At 44.1% G+C, this 25702-nt stretch overlaps 1 protein-coding gene across 1 annotated transcript in view; it reads right to left on the minus strand.

The window, feature by feature from the left end:
* The window catches only part of atp1a2a (ATPase Na+/K+ transporting subunit alpha 2a), a 350773-nt gene that overhangs the window by 291403 nt on the left and 33668 nt on the right, over positions 1-25702 (minus strand). The window lies entirely within an intron of this gene.

Genomic DNA, 25702 nt, shown 5'->3' on the forward strand with positions numbered 1-25702 from the left:
AACATATTATTTGCATATTCATATGGATGTCTATCAAATCTGGGTTAAGTTAGTTCAGAGGCAGTCAGATTGCCTGATTTAAGACCTCTGTAGCTATAGGCAGTTAGGGACAACGATCTGACCCAGAGCTCTGTATTAGAATTGTATTGAATAGGGAATAAATTATTTTTGCTTTTAATCGATCGATTCCAGTTGTTATTTTTGGGAGAACACGTCTAACAAAATACATCAAAAACAACAACACTTAGCAGCTCAAATAGACAAGTACAAGTAAAACGTGGCAAGACACAGAGTCATCTCAAGCAAGAAGTCGGTGTGCAGTGTTCAAAAGTCTGACAGCCTCAGGAAAGAAGCTGAACTTCAGCCGAGATGTTCTGGCTTTAATGCTCCTCGGTCTCCTCCCAGAGGCAGAGGAACAAACAGGTGGTGGGAGGGTGCGAGGGGTCCCCCATGATCCTGGAGGCCCGTCTTCTGCAACGCTCCTCATAAATGTCACTGATGGGTATAAAGCCGCATCCAGTGATCTTCTCTGCCATTCATAGATGATTGGCCACGGTGAGTTTTTAAATATTTTTCACAGTTTTCAGAGACCAAAGTTTAGTTTTGTTGTCACAGTAAATCAAAGTATCATGCTGATGACATATTTCCTGATTATCTGACCATAATTCTGTACAGTTACAGGCCGACAACACACCAGAGACATTTTGACCTGATATTTTGACCTGCTTATATAATATGTCTGCACTGGGGCAAGACACATTTTGCTCAAATACAGAGAAAAAACATCGGGTACAGAGTCTTTAAGTAATTCATGAAAGCCAAACTCTACACAACTGCTCTTTCATAATTCATAAAACCATCTGTAAAATTAAGATTCGTCTCCAGATTTGTGCTGTAAAAAGAAGGATCAGTTCAGCCGCAGAAAAAAAGAAGATTTAGTCACGTAAAAAGGAAGAGAACAAGAGGAATTCTAATCTGTCACTATGCAGGTTTGTTACAGCTATGTCAAATCACAATATCCAATACATACATCACGAATTTTGGACTTCTGGTTATTGCGTAATGCATACTGGGAAGGATTTTCCAAAAAAGTGACCATCAAACCGTCATGTTTGTTTTCCCAGTGGGACGCGTCTATTGACAAAGCCGATCTTTTCTAGTGTTTTGAAACATATCACTTTTGTTTCTGGTTCTGATATTGTCAAATTTTAGTTTTGGGATTCGGACATCGTAATTGTGTGGTTGTTGGATCCTAACAGCGGAAAACAGCTCGAGAAATTTGCTTGCAAACTTCATAACTGCAAAAGGGAATCAGATGTGTGTGACTGAAAACCTCTGTTCAAACTGTTTCCTTTCCCAACGGAATTGAAAAATAGTGAAAGGCGAAGGCGATGGGCAGGACTGATCCACAGGAAGGACCAAAAAGGAAACTTTTGGCTGCCTAAGAAATCATCCCGAGTTTGCAACGAACATTTTGTATGTGGAGCGCCATCAAAGCAAAACCCCGATCCCTCACTTAATCTTGGTTACGAATTTAAAAAGTCAACGCCAAAGCGAAAGGCACCAACTGTTCGCCAAGAAGCACCTTCCACTGCAAAGAGACCAAGACGTGATGTTGCTGTAAAACTACAAGAACAAGAAAGTGCGAGTTCAGTCTGTTTGTCTTCTGTGCCTCTCACTTAACAAACGGGATCCCGCTTTGTTGGCGCTCCACATACAAAATGTTCTCTGCAAACTCGGGATGATTTAGGCAGCCAAAGGTTCCCGTTTTTGTCCTTCCTGTGGATCAATCCTGCCCATCGCCTTCACCTTTCACTATTTTTCAATTCCGTTGGGAAGGGAAACAGTTTGAACAGAGGTTTGCAGTCACACACATCTGATTCCCTTTTGCATTTATGAAGTTCGCAAGCAAATTTCTTGAGCCGTTTTTTGCTGTTAGGATCCAACAACCACACAATTACGATGTCCGAATCCCAAAACTAAAATATCAGAACCTGAAACAAAAGTGATATGGTTCAAAAGACTTGAAAAGATCGGCTTTGTCAATAGACGCATCCCAATGGGAAATCAAACATGACGGTTTGATGCTCACTTTTTTGAAAAATCCTTCCCAGTATGCATTGCGCGATGACCGGAAGTCCGAAATTCATGATGCATCTATAGGGTTTATCTTCCAGTTAGGCGCCATTTTGAGGACTTTATCACATTCAAAAGATATAATGTGTAGTTTTAAATGGTTCATTTCTATGGCAACTGTCCTAGTTTCTCATCACTCTGAGAACCAAGGACAGAGCGAAGGTCAAACTTAAATTATACAGATTCATGAACACAGCTGGATGCAGAGCTCATTCTTCACTGTGATTGGAGAGGTAGAACAATAAGAGCAGAGGGAGGATGTGTCTGTGGCGTTTCAGATGGTCTTCCAAACTATTGCTGTATCTCACATCATAATACCATATATAGATCAAACTTTGTCTAAGGTAAAGCAATGACCGCCTCCTAAGAGTCAGGTCTGTGGAGCGGCAAGCACACTCACAACTGGAATGTACAGAATGTTTAAATGCACTAAAAACTAACGCTTTTAATATGTGATACCTATTTCAATCTAAAGGTGAGGTTAAGGCAGACAGTATTTTCCTTGAAGATGAATTTGACCCTCAGCCCTGCTCCAGTTCTGACACAGACCTGCTTTAAAAACACACTTTGTGCTGTGGACACAAGAGCAGCAGGAGGTGAGAGGAGAGCACAAGGAATAGATTTTACATCATGTTTTATAATATACTTAGTTCATTTTTCATTCATTTTCAATAAGAGAAGCTCTAATCTCTGTTCATCTGAGGTGAGAGAAAAGTCATTTTATTTGGAAAAGATGGTGACCAATGAACTCTGACTGAAATAAACAAATCTGACTGGACGAATTGGAAGATCAGGTTTGGTTCTGGCTCGAAGTGCGACAGTATAAAAATAACAGGGAGATCTCTGTCTGGATTTGACACTTAGCTATAAACATATTCATTCTATTGAGTTCTCAGTGAGGAGCAGCTGGCTGCAGTATTTGGAATAGTACAGGAAAATACCACCACAGGGAGAAAACACAAACCAGACACAAACAGCTTGGAGCTCATCATCAACATTCTCACAGGATTGTAACACTAACAAGGCACTGCTCTGTCTTGGACCCCGTTTACACTGAAACGAATCAGCGTATCAGTGTATCACCATATCGGAAACACTCTGCGTCCAGACATGTCGTTTCTGTGTCTGCAGTCCTTCCTTATCCACACAGCTTTGAGTATATTTAAGTTTTACGGAAACGAAACTTAAAACCACATGACTCATTTGCATAAACTGAGTGCTCAAAAAACTGCTCGCTATTGTGCACTGATGTGGTTCAGCTTCTGTCGAACTAAAGGACATGACTCAGTGGAATATGAGTGTTCTTTCTGTGACAGAGGATGTTCTTCTGATGGTGAGTCTGTTCTGTGCTTCTAGATGATTCATGTGAAACTTTTCAGAGATTATACGTCTGCAGGTCGTACACATATACCGTTTATGTGAATTGATTCTAGCGTATTAGCGTTTTTGTGGTGAATTAGCGACTCCGTGGTGCATAGACCTACATCAGCATATGAGCGTTTTCAGGCGTCCACACAGCGCCGGATCAGATCTGTACTGGGATGAATTTGTGGGAGCTGACGGCACCAGACCGTTCTGTCTCTGAAGCCGTTTTCAATCAGATTAGCGTGGACAAACACTGCATCCACAACGAAAACGACTCGAATACGAACTAGTGTGGACAGAGCCTTGGTTTGGTTAGACTTTAATCTGATCTTTATTTTAATGTCATCTGACTTAGTTAAAACTCTATTTTTTTGGTTGAAAATCAAACTAAAGGCAAGCAAGGCAAGTTTATTTGTATCGCACAATTCGTACACAAAGTAATTCAAAGTAGAGGTGAGATCGGGCCTAAAAAATCCAGCCCGACCCGACCCGGCCCGCGGGTATTAAAACCCGACCCGGCCAGAGCCCGACCAATTAACTTGATTTGCAGGCCCGAGCCCGAAGCAAACCCGAAATGTCATATTTATTTGTGACTCGGGAGGAGGAGCAGTGCTCAGCGTCGAGGTGCCAGTCTTTTTTGCTCTGTATGAAAGCAAAGCGCCACATTGACGACATTCAGCGAAGCCAACGCAAGTTTCTGTAGCATTTTCAACAATCAATTTGAAGCTTTTCCACACCTCACTCTTACCGGTGCGTGTTTGTCTTTTCAGTTCTCCTGCCTTTAGTTTAACTTCTTGCTCCTCCATATTGGGGACACCAGGTCAAAATAGATGCAGACTTGCGGAGGGGAAGATGATTAAATGAAGAGGGGGCGTTCACAGTGCGCAGAGCTCTGGCTCTGCGGATCCTGTTTAGTAGTTAAATAGCAATTACATTACATTACTTCTCTGTTTTATCCATATTATTTATTTTATAACAAGTATTCCTTAGTTTAGTATCCACACATCGTTTTAGCATACATTTTATAAACATATTTATTTGAAGCCCGACCACGAAGTAATGCGGGTCGGGTCGGGCTTGGGCTCGGTCTTAAGATCTTTCCTCTAATTCAAAGTGCTTTACAGAATAAGAAATACATTAAAATCATAATAAAAACAAATCAAAACATAAATAATCATGAAGATTAAAATTTAAAAAAGAGAGACATAAATTGGAGAGAAGAGTGCGGAATGAAAACCTTTCAGTTTTATTGCACAGTTAAACAGAAATGTTTTGAGTCTGGATTTAAACAGCGTCACAGAAGAGTCTGTCTCACATGTTCAGACTGTTCCAGGTTTTAGCTGCATGAACCTGAAACTCTGACTCCCCTTGTTTAGTCGTGACTCTGGGCACCAGCAGAGAGATGGTTCATATGACACTAACATGTCACAGATGGACTTTGGTGCTCGGCCATGGAGAGACTTGTACAAGCAGAGCTGCTTTAAAGTCTATTCTCTGAGGCACAGGAGCCAGTGCAGAGACCTGAGCACAGGACTTATGTGCTCGTACTTCCTAGTTCGAGTCAGGACCCGAGCTGCAGTGTTCTGGATGTTCTGGATGTTCTGCAGCGTCTCACAGCTCGTTTGGAGAGACCAGTGAGCAGAACATTACAGTATCTAACCTACTGGAGACAAACGCATGGATAAGTTTCTCCAAGTCTGATTTAGACAGTAAACCTTTGATTTTTTGCTCTGTTTTTTAGATGGTAAAAGGCTGCAGATGTTATTGATTTTATGTGGCTGTTAAAGTTCAAGTCTGAGTCCATTATTACCCCTAGATTTCTTGCCTGATTTGAAGGTTTTAGAGAGAGAGACTGGAGGTGACTGCTGACACTGTCCCTTTGTTTCTGTGGACCAAACACTATGACTTCAGTCTTGTCAGAGTTTACCTGGAGAAAGTTGTTTTGCATCCACACACTGATCTAAACTAAAACAGAGCCATGAATGCTTATATTGATCACAGGCTCCTTGAAACTGAATTGCTTAACGTAATTTTGTTTTGTTTTTCAGACAAAACTTTGCATTGTGTCACCGCGGCAACTGCTAAACAATCCGCCATAGTCACACATGTAGCCCCCCCCCCAGAGTGACGTGAGCGCAGAGTAATGCACTGTAAGCGCGCTCCATTTGCCTGCCGTGTGTTGTGGAAAGCGCTGTCATCACTACACTGCTGTCTTTAGAGCCATTTGCCAGCGCTTTGTCCACAGCCTTAGACTCCACCCGGGGACCTCATTACAAAAGTGCAGCCCATTTTCAGTGCACTTGGTCGGGCTAACTCCGAGCGCGAGTGTGTGCAGCGTCGTAAAAACCTGATGCCCTCCCTCCAGAGGTGATGGGCCATAAAAACACAGGAGGTGCTTTATGGAGGCTGTTACTGCTTTAAATGGCCATCACGAAGCTCCCATTGACGAGCGCAGCACAGATTCTCCCTAATACTACAAATATAGAGAGACGCAGCTACAGGACACGAGGGGAAGGTTACAAGAGACAAAATACAGACAAAATACAGACAAAAGACGACAAGAGTTCAAATGGTGTATTACTTTGATCTATGTGTTTATTTTGTGCTGTGACTAATTAAAGGTGCACTGTGTAGCTTTTGTGATGCTGTGTTTCCATGGAGATGTTGTTGTTCTGTCTGAAATGTTCCACAGTATGATATTAAACATGTTATCGAGTATTTATTTGATAATGTGTGTATTTAATTGTTCAAAAAAAACATATATTCTCATAGTAACAGGGTTCACTTCTCCACAGATCTGACCTCTAACTTGGCCTGATAGAGTGGACATGTTTAATGCAGTACAGTCACCATGGTCAGTGTTGGGAGTAACGCGTTATAAAAGTAACGAATTACTGTAATGCGTTGCTTTTTGCTGTAATGCAGTAATGTAAGGCAGTACAGGGGAAAAAAACTGTAATATTTAACTCGGTACAAATGTCAGTAAAGCGTGTCACAAAGCTTTTTTAACTTGGATTGAAGTGGTGGGTTTTTTGTTTTTCTTCATACAAATTCGCTAAAATTACTGCGATATCAGCAGCAGTGAAACACCGAAGAGGAGCCCATGTAGAGGTCAGGTGACCGCGAGCAAAAGGACCAGCGCAGAACTCAAAGCTCCATGGTGCTAACAGCAGCTGACGCCCCATCGCGCCTTGCGGACACCCTGTTCCACGGACTCGGGGTTCTCTCAGGGGGCGGTCCTAGAGTCCAGGTTCTCGTCCAAGATTAGTCCTGGTTTGGTCATGGTTTGGTCCTGGTTTGGTCCTGGTTTAGACCTGGTTTAGACCTGGTTTAGACCTGGTTTAGACCTGGTTTAGACCTGGTTCAGTCCTGATATAGACCTGGTTTAGACCTGGTTTAGTCCTGGTTTAGACCTGGTTTAGTCCTGGTTCAGCTCTGGTTCAGTCCTGGTTTCTGGTTTAGTCCTTGGTTCAGTCCTGGTTTAGTCCCTGGTTTCAGTCCTGGTTTAGTCCTGGTCCTGGTTCAGTCCTGGTTTAGACCTGGTTTAGACCTGGTTCAGTTCCCTGGTTTAGACCTGGTTTAGACCTGGTTCAGTCCTGGTTCAGTCCTGGTTTAGTCCTGGTTAAGATCTAGTTTAGTCCTAGTTCAGTCCTGGTTAAGATCTACAGTAGTTTAGTCCTGGTTCAGCTCTGGTTCAGTTTTGGTTCAGTTTTGGTTTAGTCCTGGTTCAGTCCTGGTTTAGACCTGGTTTAGACCTGGTTTAGTCCTGGTTTAGACCTGGTTCAGTCCATATACGGTGCAAAAGTTCAGCATCTACACAGTTATTCTGGTGAGAGTAACGTAAAAGTAATGTAATAGTAATGTAATACCTTACATTTTAAATACTGTAATACTGTAATGTAATGAATTACTTTACTTGCCCAACAGTGACCATGGTGACACAAAACACACATTAACAACACTGCCAAAAAGGGTGTTAGGCGTCTGTGATCAGTTGATGGTTCTGTTTTGGAGTTTACTTTTCAACAAAAAGGTGAGAGTGACTTACTGAAAATGTGTGAGAGTTTAACAGCACAAATCATCTCTCCTGTTGTGGTTCCAGCAAAGTCAGTTATTTATTGTCATTAAAATTCTAATTAATTCAAGTTTAATTTGAGAAACACAGCTTCAGTCAGAGCAGAGCCAACTTTTTAACACCACACTCTCAGAGAATGTTCACGATATCAGAGGCAAAGTTAACATCTCCATGGAGACAAGTAGGTGGTGGACCCTCAACCAGAGTCCTGCACGGGTCCATTTTTGGAGACCCGCAGCCACCTGGACCTGATAACATTCCACCCGTTACCCGCCGGTGCCCCTGATAATTCACACACAAATTAAAAACATTCTAACTGAAGCACTTTCTTTTTTTCGATGAGCCTCTCAATGAACAACGACGCTAAAAGAGGTTTGAACAGGCAACTGTATGAAGTAAGAAAACGAGCAGAAATATTTGCGTGCATAGGATAGAAATCCGTGCATATTTGTCTGTAATTGAGCATAAAATAAATATTTGTAAACTCTTGAATGAGTCCAGTCGTACATAAAATGGGTTGTGTGTATTTTATCCATCAGAATACGAATGGAAAAGTTACGACGTCAAGAATTACAATCACGAAATGAAATGAAACGGTTTTGCTTTCTTCAGTACGAATACGAATTCACAGACGCGACGCGACTGTCAAAAATATGTCATCACTTCAAAGGCATTATTTACTGAGCAGAAGAAACATTGATTGAGATGGCGGACTTTTGCACCGCACACTTCACAGAGTAACCCAGGCCCAGGACTAATCCAGGACTGAACTAGAAATAAACCAGAACTAAACCAGAACTGAATCAGAACTGAATCAGAACTGAACCAGGATGAAGTGCGCCCTCGTAGACCGTCGGGTGAGCGCAGGCGAAGGGACTGGCATGGAGCTCTACGCCCCGCGGAGCTAAGTGCAGCTATCGCCTGATCGCACTTTGTGGACACCCTGCTCCGTGGGCTCAGGGTCCTCTCTCAAGTCCAAGATTAGTCCTGGTTTAGTCCTGGTTTAGTCCTGGTTTAGTCCTGGTTTAGTCCTGGTTTAGTCCTGGTTAGTCCTGGTTTCAGTCCTGGGTTAGTTCCTGGTTTAGTCCTGGTTTAGTCCTGGTTTAGTCCTGGTTTAGTTCCCCTGGTTTAGTCCTGGTTTAGTTCTGGTTCCTGGTTTAGTCCTGGTTTAGTCCTAGTTTAGTCCTGGTTTAGTCCTGGTTTAGTTCTGGTTTAATCCTGGTTCAGTCCTGGTTCAGTCCTGGTTCAGTCCTAGTTCAGTCCTGGTTTAGTCCTGGTTCAGTTCTGGTTTAGTCCTGGTTTAGTCCTGGTTCAGTCCTGGTTCAATCCCAGTTCAGACCTGATTTAGTCCTGGTTTAAGTCCTGGTTTAGTCCTGGTTTAGTTTAGTCCTGGTTTAGTCCTGGTTTAGTCCTGGTTTCAGTCCTGGTTTAGTCCTGGTTTAAGTCCTGGTTTTAGTCCTGGTTTAGTCCTGGTTTAGTCCTGGTTTAGTCCTGGTTTTAGAAGTGGTTTAGTCCTGGTTTAAGTCCTGGTTTTCAGTCCTGGTTTAGTCCTGGTTTAGAAGTGGTTTAGACCTGATTTAGACCTGATTTTGTCCTGGTTTAGTCCTGGTTCAGTCCTGGTTCAGTCCTGACCCACCTATGTGTATTCACTACCCGCCTGCATACATACCCACATACCCAAAATTCCAGAACATTAAAACCTGCCCATTTCAGCAACTATTTGCAGGTACTCGGTGCAGGACTCTGCCCTCAACCAAAAAAGTGACAAAGTGCACCTTTATTATTTATTACTAGACTATCTGACATCGAGTGTACAGTAGTTCTGACTGATGGCTTCAGTGTGCTCTGGCTCAAGCATGATTTTAGATAAACACAAGACAAAAAAATTACTAAATTCAAATCTTTGTAAATAAATATAAACTTCTCAAAGTCATAATTTGTTTGCAGTGTGTCAGATAAACTCTATGTTTACACTGACACAAATACCACCGTATCAGAAGCGATTTGCGTCCACACATGTCGTTTCTGTGTCCGCAAGCCTTCTCTATCCACACAGCTTTGAGCATATCTGTTTGCTTTTTACAGAAACAAAATTTAAAACCACATGGCTCATTTGCATAAACTGAGTGCTCAAAAAAAGCTCACTATTGTGCGCTGATGTGGTTCAGCTTCTGTCCGACTAAAGGACATGACTCAGTGGAATATGAGTGTTCTTTCTGTGACAGAGGGGTGTTCTGCTGATGGTGAGTCTGTTCTGTGCTTCTGTCGCGTTGGAGATGGTTCATGTTAAATTTCTCAGATATTATACGTCTGCAGGTTGTACGTATAGACCGTGTGTATAAATGGACATATATTCTAGCCTCTGGCGGTGAATTACTTTGCGGCGCATAAACCTACATCAGTGTATCAATGTTTTCAGGCGTCCACACAGTACTCCGATGAATTCCTGGGAGCTGGCGGCACCAGATCTGGTTTAGTCCTGATTTAGACCTGGTTTAGACCTGTTTCAGACCTGATTTTGTCCTGGTTTAGTCCTGATTTAGTCCTGATTTAGTCCTGGTTTAGTTCTGGTTTAGTCCTGGTTTAGTCCTGGTTTAGACCTGGTTTAGTTTTCCTGGTTTAGTCCTGGTTTAGTTCTGGTTTAGTCCTGGTTTAGTTCCGGTTTAGTCCTGGTTCAGACCTGGTTTAGTCCTGGTTTAGTCCTGATTTAGTCCTGGTTTAGTCCTGGTTTAGAGTCCTGGTTTAGTCCTGGTTTAGACCTGGTTTAGTCCTGGTTCAGTCCTGGTTTAGTTCTGGTTTAGTCCTGGTTAAGACCTGATTTAGTCCTGGTTTAGACCTGGTTTAGACCTGGTTTAGTCCTGGTTCAGTCCTGGTTTAGTTCTGGTTTAGTCCTGGTTAAGACCTGATTTAGTCCTGGTTTAGACCTGGTTTAGACCTGGTTTAGTTCTGGTTTAGACCTGGTTTATTCCCGGTTTAGACCTGGTTTATTCCCGGTTTAGTCCTGGTTTAGTCCTGATTTAGTCCTGGTTTAGTCCTGATTTAGTCCTGGTTTAGACCTGGTTTAGTTCTGGTTTAGACCTAGTTTTCCTATTTTAGTCTCTGGAGCCATTTTCAGCCAGATTAGTGTGAACGAACACTGCATCCGCCACAAAAACGACTCAGATACTTGGGCTTCTCGTGTGGACGGGGCCTTTATACGTGTTGAAAGTCCTACCGCTGCTATTCAAAACACACCTGTCACCATGACGACGGGACGAGAGGACGTATCTGCGTGTGTGGACAGAATAACACAAGACGCGACAGCTCTGAAGAACAGGTCAGTCGGGTCGATGCTTCTTTCCACGGACAATGTGATCATAAATACACTGAGATGGTTCTCCTGAAAGTCTGTGTGAGGATGTAGAAGTGTGTGGAGGTTTATCGAGCCGTTAGACCTGTCACCGTAACAAATGTTCAAGCAGGATATACAGCTACAAAGAAAAACTGCAATCAACAAGAATATTTAAACAAATTTGTGCCAGTTTAATCCCAGAAAACTATTTTTAAATGGACAGTAATTAGGTAAAAGATGAATGAAACAAAAAAACAACTCCGGGTGTGTTTTTTAGGAGATAACAACATAATAATAATAAGTAGGGGTGTCAAATTATCGCGTTAATTGCGATTAATTAATTACAGTCATATTTAGCGCGTTATGTTTTTTAATCGCGTTAATCTCATTTTTAATCTCTAATTTTACTGTTTCTGTATGTGAGTTTCTTTATTATAAAACCTGTTTTTATGTGTTGTTGGGACAACAACACACACACACACAAAAACACATTTATAATTTTTTTTATTTCGGTAATTCCACTCATTGCCAGAAACCCACACAAAACGCGCGCAGTAAGAGCGATGTAAACGTCATGTTTACGTTGGCGGCGTCAGTCGCACAATGGACGAGGTCGAAGAGTCAGTAGAACAGAGGCAGCAGTGCACAGGTAAAAACACATTCGTGTCTTGGAAATTCTTCTCCCGACGTGAAATAGAAAAGAAAATAACAAATATAAAATCGCCTACAACTTAAATGTCACTGGTGAAAACAACCTGCATAGACTCATGATGTCTGCACTACTGTCCTATAGTGACCTGCCACATGAGGGGACACGCACACAAACACACACACACACACACACACACAAACACAAAACACACACAAACACAAACACACACCTTCATCATCGTCATTAACCTGAGAACGCGCGGACCACGTTTCCTTCCGTAGACACTGCGCCGACACCAGACGTGCTCCCGTGAGCCGCGTGTGGATCGTGTTTTCTCGCTACGCTGCGTAAACCGCGCTTCCTCCTGTGCCTCTAAACCAGAACTAACACCAAGACTAAAACCAGGACTAATCCAGTCCAGGACTAAACCAGGACTAAAACCTGAACTAAAATCAGGTCTAAACCAGGTCTAAACCAGGACTAAACCAGAACTAAAACCTGAACTAAAACCAGGTCTAAACCAGGTCTAAATCAGGACTAAATCAGGACTAAACCAGAACTAACACCAGGACTAAAACAGGATTAATCCATTCCAGGACTAAACTAGGACTAAAGTAGGACTAAAGCAGGTCTAAACCAGGACTAAAACCAGTGATCTCATATATAAAGCATTTCTCTATCAATAATATTTTTAATATGGTTAAGGAAAGACTGGACTTTTTATTGTCTTTAAGTAGACAAAAGTTATTATGTTCAGATTTCCTCGTCTTTGCTACTTTACAGCAAACAGTTTCTTATTCATGGAGACTTGGGCTCAACAGCCAATTTGGAGAGATTTGTTAAACAATAAATGACTTTATAAAGTCACTTTTTTAAATCTATATCAGTCTTTTGATCTGCCACAATAATGTAATAATGAATTTAAATGAAAATACCTCAAATTGAAGCTTTTCTCAGCAATTTTTAGGTGAGATTAAAATGAGATTAATTAGATTAATTAATTACAGATCATAATTAATTAATCTCTCAATTTTTTTAATCGCATGACAGCACTAATAATAAGCTCACAAAAGTCAGAGTTGTGTAATATAAAACCTTTCAAACTCCTTTAACTGCGGCCCCCGATGGAGAGATTATGAAATACAAAACTGAAATGAGTGATGGTGTGACGGCGCAGATCTGTCAGTGTGGAGTAGATTTTGATCCAGGAGTTTTGATATGAAACGTCTCTTCTCACGTATAAGTTACATTAGCAGCATTATTTCCCCTTTGAGCGGAGGAGGATCCGGAGAGGAGCAGAAGAAGAAGAAGAAGATCACGCAGATACCACTAAACACACTCACAATCACCAGGTTTTACTCACACTGATAAGACCAGAGCCCGAAGAGGACGAGGAGAGGAAGAGGAGAGGAGGAAGAGGAGTGATCAGAGCTTGGACTAGGGGGAGAGGAGAAGAGGAGGAGGAGAGGAAAGGAGAGGAGAAAAGGAGGACAGGAGGAGGGGCTTTCAGAGTCTGTTTAAGAGGAAGGGAGGAGGAAGAGGAGGAGAGGAGGAAGAGGAACTATCAGAGCATGTTTAAGAGGAGGGAGAGAGGAGAGGAGGAAGAGGAGAAGAAGAGGAGGAGAGGAGGAAGAAGAGGGCCTATCAGTGCCTGTTTGAGAGGAGGAAGAAGAGGAGAGGAGGAAGAGGAGGAAGAAGAAGAGGAGGAGAGGAGGAAGAAGAGGGCCTATCAGTGCCTGTTTGAGAGGAGGAGAGAGGAGAGGAGGAAGAGGGTCTATGAAAGCCAAATTAAGAGGAGGAAGAGGAGGAGAAGAGGAGGAGGAAGAGGAGGAGGAGGAAGAGAGGAGGAAGAGGAGGAGGAGGAAGAGGAGGAGGAAGAGGAGGAGGAGGAGGAGGAGGAGGAGGAGGAAGAGGAGGAGGAAGAGGAGGAGGAAGAGGGGCTATCAGATCCTATTTAAGAGGAGGAAGAGGAGGAGAGGAGGAGAAGGAGGAGGGGAAGAAGAGGGGCTATCAGAGCATGTTTAAGAGGAGGAAGAGAGGAGAGGAGGAGGAGGAGAGAGGAGGAGAGGAGGAGGAGAGGAGGAGGAGGAGGAGGAGGAGGAGGAGAGGAGGAGGAGGAGAGGAGGAGGAGGAAGAGGAGAGGAGGAGAGGAGGAGGAGAGGAGGAAGGAGGAGGAAGAGGGTCTCTCAGAGCCTGTTTGAGAGGAGGGGGAGAGGAGAAGAGGAGGAGAAGAGGAGGAGGGGGGCCTATCAGATCCTAAGAAGAGAAGAGGAGGTGAGGAGGAAGAGGGTCTATCAGAGAAGAGGAGGAGGAGGAAGAGGAAGAGGAGAGGAGGGGAGGAGGAAGAGGGCCTATCAGATCCTAAGAGGAGAAGAGGAGGAGAGGAGGAGGAGGAGGAGAGGATGCGAAGGTAGAGGGCTTCTCGGAGCCTGTTTAAGAGGAGGAAGGAGGAGGAGGAGAGGAATGGGAGGAGGAAGTGGAGGAGAGGAGGAAGAGGGGTGATCAGAGCTTGGACTAGGGGGAGAGGAGAAGAGGAGGAGGAGAGGAAAGGAGAGGAGAAAAGGAGGACAGGAGGAGGGGCTTTCAGAGTCTGTTTAAGAGGAAGGGAGGAGGAAGAGGAGGAGGAGGAAGAGAGCTATCAGAGCATGTTTAAGAGGAGGAGAGAGAGAGGAGGAGGAAGAGGAGAAGAAGAGGGAGGAGAGGAGAGAGAAGAGGGCCTATCAGTGCCTGTTTGAGAGGAGGAAGAAGAGGAGGAGGAGGAAGAGGAGGAGAGAAGAGGAGGAGAGGAGGAAGAAGAGGGCTATCAGTGCCTGTTTGAGAGGAGGGAGAGAGGAGGAGGAGGAGGAAGAGGAGTCTATGAAAGAGGAATTAAGGAGGAGGAAGAGGAGGAAGAGGAGGAGGAGGAGGAAGGAGGAGGAGGAGGAAGAGAGGGGAGGAGGAAGAGGAGGAGGAGGGAGGAGAGGAGGAGAGGAGGAGAAGGAGGAGAGGGAAGAGAGGAGGGAGAGGAGGAGGGAGGAGAGGAGGAGAGGAGGAGGAGAGAGGAGGAGGAGGAGGAGAGGAGGAGGGAGGAGGAGGAGAGGAGGAGAGGAGAGGAGGAGAGGAGGAGGAGGAAGAGGAGGAGAGAGGAGGGAGGGAGGAGAGAGAGGAGGAGGAGAGGGGCCTATCAGGTCCTAAGAGGAGAAGAGGAGGGGAGGAGGAGGAGGAAGAGAGAGGAGAGGAGGGGAGGAGGAAGAGGCCTATCAGATCCTAAGAGGAGGAGAAGAGGAGGAGGAGAGGATGCGAAGGTAGAGGGCTTCTCAGAGCCTGTTTAAGAGGAGGAAGGAGGAGGAGGAGAGGAATGGGAGGAGAGGAAGTGGAGGAGAGGAGGAAGGAGAGGAGAGGAGGGGGAGAGAGGGGGGCGGGGCTTATCAGATGCAGGTTTAAAGACGGTTATTGTCCTGTTCTGTAACGTTTATCTGTGTTTGTGTACAGGGAGTGCAGCGCGGCGTGAACGGAGGATTAGAGGAGGAGGGAGAGAGGAGGGAGGGCGGAGAAAGAGAGCCAGTCATGTTTCCTTATGGTTCTCATCTAACAAAATGTCTTTAAACGTTCAGTCTCATTCAAAGACATTTAGTTGGATGTGTTTAAATGTTCACTCTCCTTTTGTCTCACTGCTGTGTTCATAATCAATCCTAAAAGGTCTTTTGTTTTCCTAAACTAGAACTAATGAAATGACTATGTCCAAACAATTCGATTTTCATATTTTCATATTTTCAAACCCGAGGCATTCTGACTGAATATATTAAAAGTCCTTTATTTCTTGAAGGAATGCGTTTCAACCAGCACCATGGTCTTTGTCAGGGCATAACGGTAAAACAGGACACACTGGTGCCATTTAATACAACTGATGATCAATCACATGACCACATCACATGACATGACATGAAGTCCAAGATTAGTCCTGGTTAACTGGTTTAGTCCTGATTTAGTCCTGGTTTAGTCCTGGTTTAGTCCTGGTTTAGACCTGATTTAGTCCTGTTTAGTCCTGATTTAGTCCTGGTTTAGACCTGTTTAGTCTGGTTTTGATTTAGTCCTGGTTTAACCTGATTTAGTCCTGGTTTAGACCTGTTTAGTCCTGTTTCAGTCCTGGTTTATTTAGTCCTGGTTTAGTCCTGTTTAGACCTGATTTAGTCCTGGTTTAGTCCTGATTTAGTCCTTTTAGTCCTGTTTAGTCTGTTTTAGTCCTGGTTTAGTTTAGTCCTGGTTTAGTCTGTTTAGTCTGGTTTAGTCTGGTTTAGTCCTGGTTTAGTCCTGGTTCAGTCCTGGTTTAGTTCCTGGTTTAGTCCTGGTTAGTCCTGGTTTAGTCCTGGTTTAGTCTGGTTTAGTCCTGGTTTAGTCCTGGTTTAGTTCTGGTTTAGTCCTGGTTTAGTTCTGGTTTAGTCCTGGTTAGTCCTGGTTTAGTTCTGGTTTAGTCCTGGTTCAGTCCTGGTTTAGTTCTGGTTTAGTCCTGGTTCAGTCCTGGTTTAGTTCTGGTTTAGTCCTGGTTTAGTCCTGGTTTAGTTCTGGTTTAGTCCTGGTTCAGTCCTGGTTTAGTTCTGGTTTAGTCCTGATTTAGTCCTGGTTTAGTTCTGGTTTAGTCCTGGTTTAGTCCTGATTCAGTCCTGGTTTAGTTCTGGTTTAGTCCTGATTTAGTCCTGGTTTAGTCTCTGGTTTAGTCCTGGTTTAGTCCTGGTTTAGTCCTGACCCGCCTGTGTGCATCAGCGCGATAAGACATTTGGAATGTAAAATGAGAAACAGCTTAGGCTGTTACGTAGGTACCAATAGTCCGGTTCTTTATATACTTTTGTGGGAATTTTGGGGGGATTTGCTAAACTATATATTTTTGGAAAGGTTATAGTAAATGGAGTCAGAAAATCCATGTTTGCATTTGCCTGCATTTCTATATGGCGGCCATATTGAATAAAAAAAAAAAAAAAAGACTGCCAAAAACCTCTTTTTGGAATATCTCAGCCTCTGAATAAGTTGAAATGTTGATTTTAACTGCTAAACCCACATTTTCAGGGTCAGGGAATCAAATGGTGCCAGTTACAAAGCTGTAAGACCTACACACGTTAACCCTTAGATGCATAAATGACATGATCAAAAATGACTCGGTTTTGGTTGTTTTCTTGCAATGATCCTGTTGAAATACATCAACAATATGGGTAAAACAAACTATAAACATCACATGCAGTTGGTCAGATACCTCAAAGAGTTTAAAAGTATGTAGTTTATTAGGCTGGGCTTGGGTTTTATTCACTGTATAAATGGACAGAGTTAACCTGTTCTGAAAAGGAAGTAAGCATGATTCAGTTTACATACATCTCTAACTGCTGCTGTGAGCCTCGTCATTTTAGTCTTTAAATGTTCAGCTTAAAGGGATAGTTCAGGATTTTTGACATAAATCTGTATGTCATCCCCGTGAGCAGTGTCGTGCATCCACACTCACTTACCCCCGACAGCGTCCGGTGAGGAGAACGAGATGATACTGGCCGTTTTCGGTTCTGACAAAAGTAGTCCGGCAAGTTGGCTGGGGACTGTATAATAAAGTATTTTTCTTCTCAAAACAATCTGTGTTCAGAAGAGTGATACATTTGCATGACAAAACCATCGTCTCCTAAAAAGTCAGATGTCATTATCGCTTGGCACTATTTTCTTTCCGTTCGTATCACTGCGCGCTGCGCCGCCAGGTGACAGCCGCGCACGAATCCATCCATCACTTTGTGCAGTTGTTCGGCAGTGTTTACATGCGCAGACCGCCGCCACGCGAGAGAGCTAACGAGAGAACTAGAGCCATAAGTATATAAGCTTGTATAAGATACATAAGAATATATCTAAAAATGGTGCAGACTCTTGATTATCCAGGCTGTAACAATGAAAATCTGTCTGAATCTCCACACACATTTCACTGTTTTCCTGTCACGGACTTTGCGCTGAGGAAACTTTGGCTTCTTGCCTTTGGCTTCAATGTGGAAACCAAACCAGGTAAAAACGAAGAGTAGTGCCGCTATGTTTACAAGAGAACAGGTTCAAGAATCAGCTGTAACTCTGTGTGCAGTAAATCACTCAGTGTCATATCACCAGTGAAGCTTCTACAAAACGTAACTTTATAAGTCGACTGTTATTACTATTGTAAATGTCACGTACACTATTGGCAGCAGCTACGTGGACGTGTGGATGATTCCATGTTTCTATTAGTCGTCCATGCTTCAGTCACAGTGGAGGCTCTATGTTCGCTGTATACGAGTTTATAAATGACGTGATGGTGATTGTCGCTCACTCGGTCTCTCACGGCTCCAGCTTCAACTTGTACCACTTCTCTGTCTCTCTTCTCTCTCTGCTCGTTCTAACTCCATCTGGTGAATTTCAGCATCAGTATATTCAGGTTCACAAAGATCTCCCCTTGGGTTTGTGGTAAAGGCAAAGTGTTTATTGTCGGTGTGGTGTCAGTACATGTTGTTGCTAACATTCCGAGCAGTAAACAAAGTGAACCAGGCGCGGCTGTCACCTTGGCGGCCGCGCGCAGTGATACGAACGGAGAGAAAATAGTAATACAATAATAATACAATCCTCAGCCAACTTGCCGGACTACTTTCGTCAGCACCGAAAACGGTCAGTATCTCGGTTCACCGGACGCTGTCGGGGGTAAGTCAGTGTGGATGCACGACACTGCTCACAGGGATAACATACAGGTTCATGTCAAAAATCCCAAACTATCCCTTTAACCCACTCTACATGATCCTGGTGTTTTGTCTGTAAATAAATGAATATAGAACTGGCTCCAAATTCTCCCCTGTAACTGTGAGCCTCAGTGAGCTTCATTTGACTGGAGCTGAACACACTCACTTTATACAGTCTATGATTCTATTTTGAGTTGGACAGGAGTAAATTTGACAGTTGGACATATTGGCAATACTAAAGATGAATAGTGGTAGTGTAGAGACGTGAGGGGGGATGAGGGGGAGCGACGAGGAGTGAGGAGGGATGAGGGATGACGAGGAGTGAGGGATGAGGGGGAGCGTGGAGGAGTGAGGAGGGGGAGACAGTGAAGCTTTGGTCACCGGGGTTAAACCTGACCTCTTTCTAAATGTTCTGAGTCCTTGTCCCGGTCATAGAGGACAGAGGGATTAGATCTCAGCGGGAGACACTGAAAGCAGCTTTGGTTTGGTCTTAAAGGTGCACTGTGGAACTTTCCTGGTGCAAGGTCTGTCACCTGCTTGTCACCATGGAGATGCTGTTCCATTGCCCCATGAGGCTAAATCTGTAGGCAAACTCACTCACACTAACAATGTTTTTAGGTTTTGGACAATAAAACCACTTGAAAAAATGCAAGATAGTAATTTAATGCCGTACTGTAAAACATTAAAGGTCAAAGCAATATAATCTCCATAGAGACAAGAAAGTGATGGCCCCCTAACAGTACTCAGTGTTCAGTGATGTGCGGTCAGCGGAAGCAGGTGAGTCATTCTGGGGATAAAAAAAATCTGCTCAGTGTCAACTTTCATTTGTTTGTGTTGAGTTCTGTGGTTTAAATATACACACTACTGTAAAGTTATCACATACTGTTCCTATATATGAACTGTTTTCAAGTGCTTTGTCTTCTTATCGCCAAGACAAATAATATCTTGTGCACGAAGAAGCATGTTTAGTGAGTTAATCTGATATTAAAAGACGTTTGACCAGAGCAGAGGTGAGGCCAGACTCTCATACTCTGCTTTTGTCTCTGTGCAGGGGCGTGTCTCTACATGGGGGTTTGAAGGGGCGTGTCCAAGCCCCGGGGTTTTAAAATAGCCGCCCTTTCAAGCCAATGGGCCGAGCTCAATGGCGCATGATTCCAGATTCACTTTTAGCCCGGCGAGGTACTTCCGGTGGCTCTGGACCGATTGAGCATGTGCAGTAGTGCTCTTTTTTCCCACGGGCACACGCAAATGCAGCGCACACAAGGAGCATGGTCTTGTTTAGCATGTGATCGCTTTGACCAAATCAGAGCGAGAGGAGCTAGAGCGGAGCAGGAGCGAACGATTATAAAGCCTTTTTTAAGACAACTGAAGGATTTTGAGCTGAGAAAAAGTTTCTAATCTAAAAATAGGTAAATCCAACATTTTTGAAAGTTGTAGGTGCCCTGTCAGCTGAACACAAGCAGTTTGTGATTACATTGTGCTCTATGAGAAAAATCCTTTCTCGGGCCCAGAGGATTTTTTTCTGCTGAAATAACAGTGAGTGTAACTACGTCAACTGGAGGAAGCTACAAGCAACAACACCCTATTCGGTTATTTTAATAGATCCATGTCTCTGCAAGGGGATGTGTCTGTGTGAGGGGGCGTGTCTCTGTGTCTGTGTGAGGGGGCGTGTCTGTGTGAGTGAGGCGTGTCTGCTGTGATGTGTGTCTGTGTGTGAGGGCGTGTCTCTGTGTCTGTGTGAGGGGCGTGTCTCTGTGTCTGTGTGAGGGCGTGTCTCTGTGTCTGTGTGAGTGTGTGAGGGGCGTGTCTGTGTCTGTGTCTGTGTCTGTGTGTGTGAGGGCGTGTCTCTGTGTCTGTGTGAGGGGGCGTGTCTGTGTCTGTGTGTCTGTGTCTCTCTGTGTCTGTGTGAGGGGCGTGTCTCTGTGTCTGTGTGAGGGGGCGTGTCTCTGTGTCTGTGTGAGGGGCGTGTCTCTGTGTCTGTGTGAGAGGGCGTGTCTCTGTGTGAGAGGGCGTGTCTGTGTCTGTGTCTGTGTGAGGGGCGTGTCTCTGTGTGAGACGTGTCTCTGTGTGAGGGGCGTGTCTCTGTGTCTGTGTGAGAGGCGTGTCTCTGTCTGTGTGAGTGTGTCTGAGGGGCGTGTCTCTGTGTCTGTGTGAGAGGGCGTGTCTCTGTGTGTGAGAGGCGTGTCTCTGTGTGTCTGTGTGAGATGGTGTGGGGTCGTTGTCTCTGTGTCTGTGTGAGAGGGCGTGTCTCTGTGTGAGAGGGCGTGTCTCTGTGTGAGGGGCGTGTCTCTGTGTCTCTGTGTCTGTGTGAGGGGGCGTGTCTCTGTGTCTGTGTGAGAGGGGGCGTGTCTCTGTGTCTGTGTGAGAGGCGTGTCTCTGTGTCTGTGTGAGGGGCGTGTCTCTGTGTCTGTGAGGGGCGCGTGTCTCTGTGTCTGTGTGAGGGGCCTGTCTCTGTGTCTGTGTGAGGGGCATGTCTCTGTGTCTGTGTGAGAGGGCGTGTCTCTGTGTCTGTGTGAGATGGCGTGTCTCTGTGTCTGTGTGAGAGGGCGTGTCTCTGTGTGAGAGGGCGTGTCTCTGTGTCTGTGTGAGGGCGTGTCTGTGTCTCTGTGTGAGAGGGCGTGTCTCTGTGTCTGTGTGAGAGGGCGTGTCTCTGTGTGTGAGAGGGCGTGTGTCTCTGTGTCTGTGTGAGAGGGCGTGTCTCTGTGTCTGTGTGAGGGCGTGTCTCTGTGTCTGTGTGAGAGGGCGTGTCTCTGTGTCTGTGTGAGAGGGCGTGTCTCTGTGTGTGTGTCTCTGTGTCTGTGTGAGGGGGCGTGTCTCTGTGTGAGAGGCGTGTCTCTGTGTCTGTGTGAGGGGTGTCTCTGTGTGAGGGGCGGTCTCTGTGTGAGAGGGCGTGTCTCTGTGTCTGTGTGAAGAGGGCGTGTCTCTGTGTCTGTGTGAGGGGCGTGTCTCTGTGTGAGAGGGCGTGTCTCTGTGTGAGAGGGCGTGTCTCTGTGTGAGAGGGCGTGTCTCTGTGTGAGAGGGTGTCTCTGTCTCTGTGTGAGAGGGCGTGTCTCTGTGTCTGTGTGAGAGGGCGTGTCTCTGTGTCTGTGTGAGAGGGCGTGTCTCTGTGTCTGTGTGAGGGGGCGTGTCTCTGTGTCTGTGTGAGAGGGGCGTGTCTCTGTGTGTCGTGTCTCTGTGTCTGTGTGAGGGCGTGTCTCTGTGTGAGAGGGCGTGTCTCTGTGTCTGTGTGAGGGCGTGTCTCTGTGTCTGTGTGAGGGGCGTGTCTCTGTCTGTGTGAGAGGGCGTGTCTCTGTGTCTGTGTGAGGGGCGTGTCTCTGTCTGTGTGTGAGGGGCGTGTCTCTGTCTGTGTGAGGGGCGTGTCTCTGTGTCTGTGTGAGGGGCGTGTCTCTGCGTCTGTGTGAAGGGGCGTGTCTCTGTGTCTGTGTGAGGGGCGTGTCTCTGTGCAGGGGCGTGTCTCTGAGTGGGGGTGTGTCTCTGCAGGAAGGCGTGTCTGTGGCTGCACATTTACTACAGAACTATGGACTATAAGTTTAAACTAGTCAAATTCAAACTGCAATTCAACTTTAACTGAGCCTTTTTACTACTAAAGAAATAATTAGCAAACACATTAACAATAGTCCTGATGTGGAGATTCTGTCCACAAGTTATTTGCAGCAAGGCTGTGTAATCAACCGACTTAGCGATGGTATAATGAAGTTTAGCTGGTTAACTCAGTCAAGATGATATGTGTTTGTAAAGAAACTATAAGCATGTTAGCACCCATCAAATTTTTTGGGCCTAATGCTCTCTGCCCAGCTGTAAACATCAACGCATGTCACTGCCAGTGTTAAAGGTACAGGTGGAGTTTTGGATGTAGGACCTCATTTCCTAGTAAGCCAGAGTGTTGGAGACACGTGTGGAGACACTTTTTAAAATATTCCATCCAGTCCTTGTATTTGCAGAGGTCACTGGTGCTAGACTAGTGCATGTCAATGTCCATAGTTATCCTGCCACTAAAAACAGTCTTACCCACTCCACAAAACACCTGAAACAAAACTATTATTACACCAGACTGTGCATGTGAATGTTTGTGTTGATAGAATAATGTTTGAAATAAAATTAACTTTCCATCGCATGAATCGTCGCATGTTGAGGGACTATTTTCTCATATATCAGTCCGCCTCTGCCAAGCTTTGTATCAGGACGTACAACTCGCTGCTGTTGCTCAGACATAAATCCTTCAAATACAAGGTTGGTTTTACTTCTAAAATTATTCTATCAACACAGACATTCACATGGACAGTCTGTTGTAATAATAGATTTGCTTCGGGTGTTTTGTGGAGTGGGTAAGACTGTTTTTAGTGGCAGGCTAAGTATGGCCATTGACATGCACTAGCCTAGCACCAGCGACCTCTGCAAATACAAGGACTGGATGGAATATTTCAAAAAGTGTCTCCACATGTCTCCAACACTCTGGCTCACTAGGAAATGAGGTCCTATGTCCAAAATCCCGGACTGTCCCTTTAAAGCATTGAGTGAAGTGTGTGCTTCAGACTGAACTGTTCCTTCGTCCACATCGCCCTTTTTCTCACTCTGATGTTCAAACATGATAGAGAATTGTTCCACTCAGTTCTCATTCCTTATAGTTCTCATCCTACAAAAAGCCTTGGAAAATCAGTAAAGGTCATTTGTATGGATCACGCTGAATGACTGATGATACTCAACACTGTTACAATCAGGCCAAGCAAACCCTCTACTGTCCTTAGACTGTTGTGGTCAAAAGTGCAGGCTTAAAGTGTGTATGACAGGTTTGATGATTCTCTCATTTTTACTTCATTTGTTGGGATAAAACCTGTTGTAAATATAAATGACAGTTTTACACCAATCAAGAAGCAAATTGTGAGGAAAAGTTGAAAAATATGTTAAAAATTACAGGAAGTAATGAGTTCTAAAATATATCGATGACATTACACACACAATTTACACACAAAAAACACTTAAAGGTACACTATGTAACTTTTTGGTTGGGGTCAGTCACTTGCTTGTTTCTATAGATATGTCATTGTTCTGTCTGGAATGTCCTAGCCTGATTCATCAGCCGGTTTCACTTCCTAAAAACCGTCTAACCTCGCAGCATTAGGATTTCTTCACTCAACAGTAGGCGGGTACTTTTTATCATTTAACCAATCACTGCAGTTTGGTCGTGACGTATGTAATGTGCCACTAACGGGGCTAACTGGTGTATTAAGCTTTTCCCAAATCCTGTAGGAAGAAGGGCAATAACGTATTTCCCCTTGATAAAATTCACCAAACATTCTCTTTATTCCGGCTTTAAATCCTCGATCTCGGGAATCGTTGCCAACACAGAACGTATGGCTTTTGGCTGATTGGCTGGTGCCTGGACTTCTGGGTTTCTTGCAAACCGTCTAGTGTATTCTGATTCCTGACCTAGTCGTTGGAGAGAAATGAAATTGAGTGGAGGCACTAGGTGGCACCAACCTGGCTAGGAATGTCCCACAGTATGACATTAAACAACTCAACCTCACATTTATTCAATTACAGGTGATTTTATGGCTCAAAAACACTTAAAACATTCTGACTGTTGGTGTCACCTCTCCACAGATCTGACCTGTAACTTCGTCTGTTTTACTCTCGATGAAGATAGAATGGTTTAATGCCACACTGTGAAACATTCCAGACAAAGCAATAACATCTCCACGAAGAAAAAAAGCATTTGACGGACCCTCCACCAGAAAAGTTACACAATGCACGTTTACACCTAATTTAGTCCAAACACATTTCAGTGTAATGCTATGAATTGATTAAAGTATGTTTTTTTCAGATGTAAAAGTGTTTGGAGTGTTTGTGAAATGGAAATGTATTCAGTGATAATGTGCATCATCAATATGTATGTAAGCCAGGAAAACAAGACACCAACTGAGACTGAGAGAAACTGTAAGTATTAGGGACGGGACAAGATCTCGGGCCACAAGATCGTCCACACATGAGAAAAATGATCTTGTGAGCTTTTTTTTCCCTTGTGTTTACATTTGGATTGGACAAAAAAGGGTTAGATGTTGGTAAATTATTGTATTTTTTGAACTAACGGATTATAAGTTGCACTTTTTGGGGGAAATTTGTTTTATCAAATCAGACACCAGGAACCAACATTTCATCTTGAAAGTCAAGTTCTAGTAATAACAATAGAACAGAGAACAACAGACAGTTAACGTCACATATGAACAGTTCTTCAGATAACAATAACATAAACAACAGAACAAGTTTACCAAACTCTCCATCTCACTCCAAATCACTAAATCCATTCAATTCTTCATCCTTGGTGTCACTTCTGAGCAAGCTCGGCCTCGACCTCCGGAGGTAAACGGAGCGCCTCCTTCCTCTTCTGTGTCGCTGTCGTCAGACTCAGCATCAGTTCCAGTTATAATTATTCCGGCCTTTCTGAATCCCTGACAGGATGGTTTCAGTGTCACTGAAGTCCAGGATTTGTCCATCCATCCAGTGACTTCCAGGAAAGTTGCATGGTGCACCTACCCAGTTGCCGTGAAGCTTGTGTGTCAGTATCTGCTACTCCTGAACCACGGTCGCTTCACTCTACTGCGCATGTCTCCTGCAGAAAAAGCCTCTCTACTGCTGCAAGTAGTGAAATATTCAGCCAAAAACATTAATCGAGCAGCAGAAAGAAAGTTTGGAGTGAGTGAGAAACTTGTGAGGGCTGTTGGAAAGTGGAACATAGCTTCATGGCAACCGGGCAGGTGCATCATGATGAATCGCAGCAAACACCCACACTATGAAAAAAAGTGCGATTTATAGTCCGAAAAATGCAGTACATCTCTTTAACAGTTCCAAAAAGCAGTACTAGGATGGAAACAAAAACATGAAACCAAATAAAATAATAAGGGTGAAATTGGGAACTGAATCGTGAAATTTGTGTATGATGTTAAAATCTTGTCTTGTCTTGTTCTTGTGGACCCAGTCTTGTATCACGTCTTGTAGAAATTGGAAGATTCGGAGAAGGTAGGAAGAAGACAAACTGAGTCAGCGGCTGCTCTACTTCAGCCCACTCCCACATCCCGCTCACAAATCCAAAGAGACGTGGATGAAAGTCCGAAGCCAGGACTGGTGAAGCCGGATCGGTCCGAATCGCGTCAGAAGGTCGACCCAACGAGCATGAGCTGAACCACCGACATTATTTTGAAGTAGAATAAACATTTACATGATCGAGGAATAAATTAATTTGGCTTTAAAATCAGAAAAAACATCCACTTACTTCGAAATTATGTTTAAATCCGAATAATCATTTTCATTTGGAATTAAGTGTTTACATGGTCTTTTATTCAGAATTAAAGCTCTCATGTAAACGTGGCAAGTGTTTTCTAATGTGTGCACTGCGTCTCCATGGAAACTGCTAAACATTCCACTATATGATGACACAATTATCCAATTTT

This window comes from Boleophthalmus pectinirostris, unplaced genomic scaffold (genome assembly GCF_026225935.1).
Source record: "Boleophthalmus pectinirostris isolate CB_2022bp ecotype Guang Dong unplaced genomic scaffold, ASM2622593v1 HiC_scaffold_16, whole genome shotgun sequence".
Taxonomy (NCBI): Eukaryota; Metazoa; Chordata; class Actinopteri; order Gobiiformes; family Gobiidae; genus Boleophthalmus; species Boleophthalmus pectinirostris.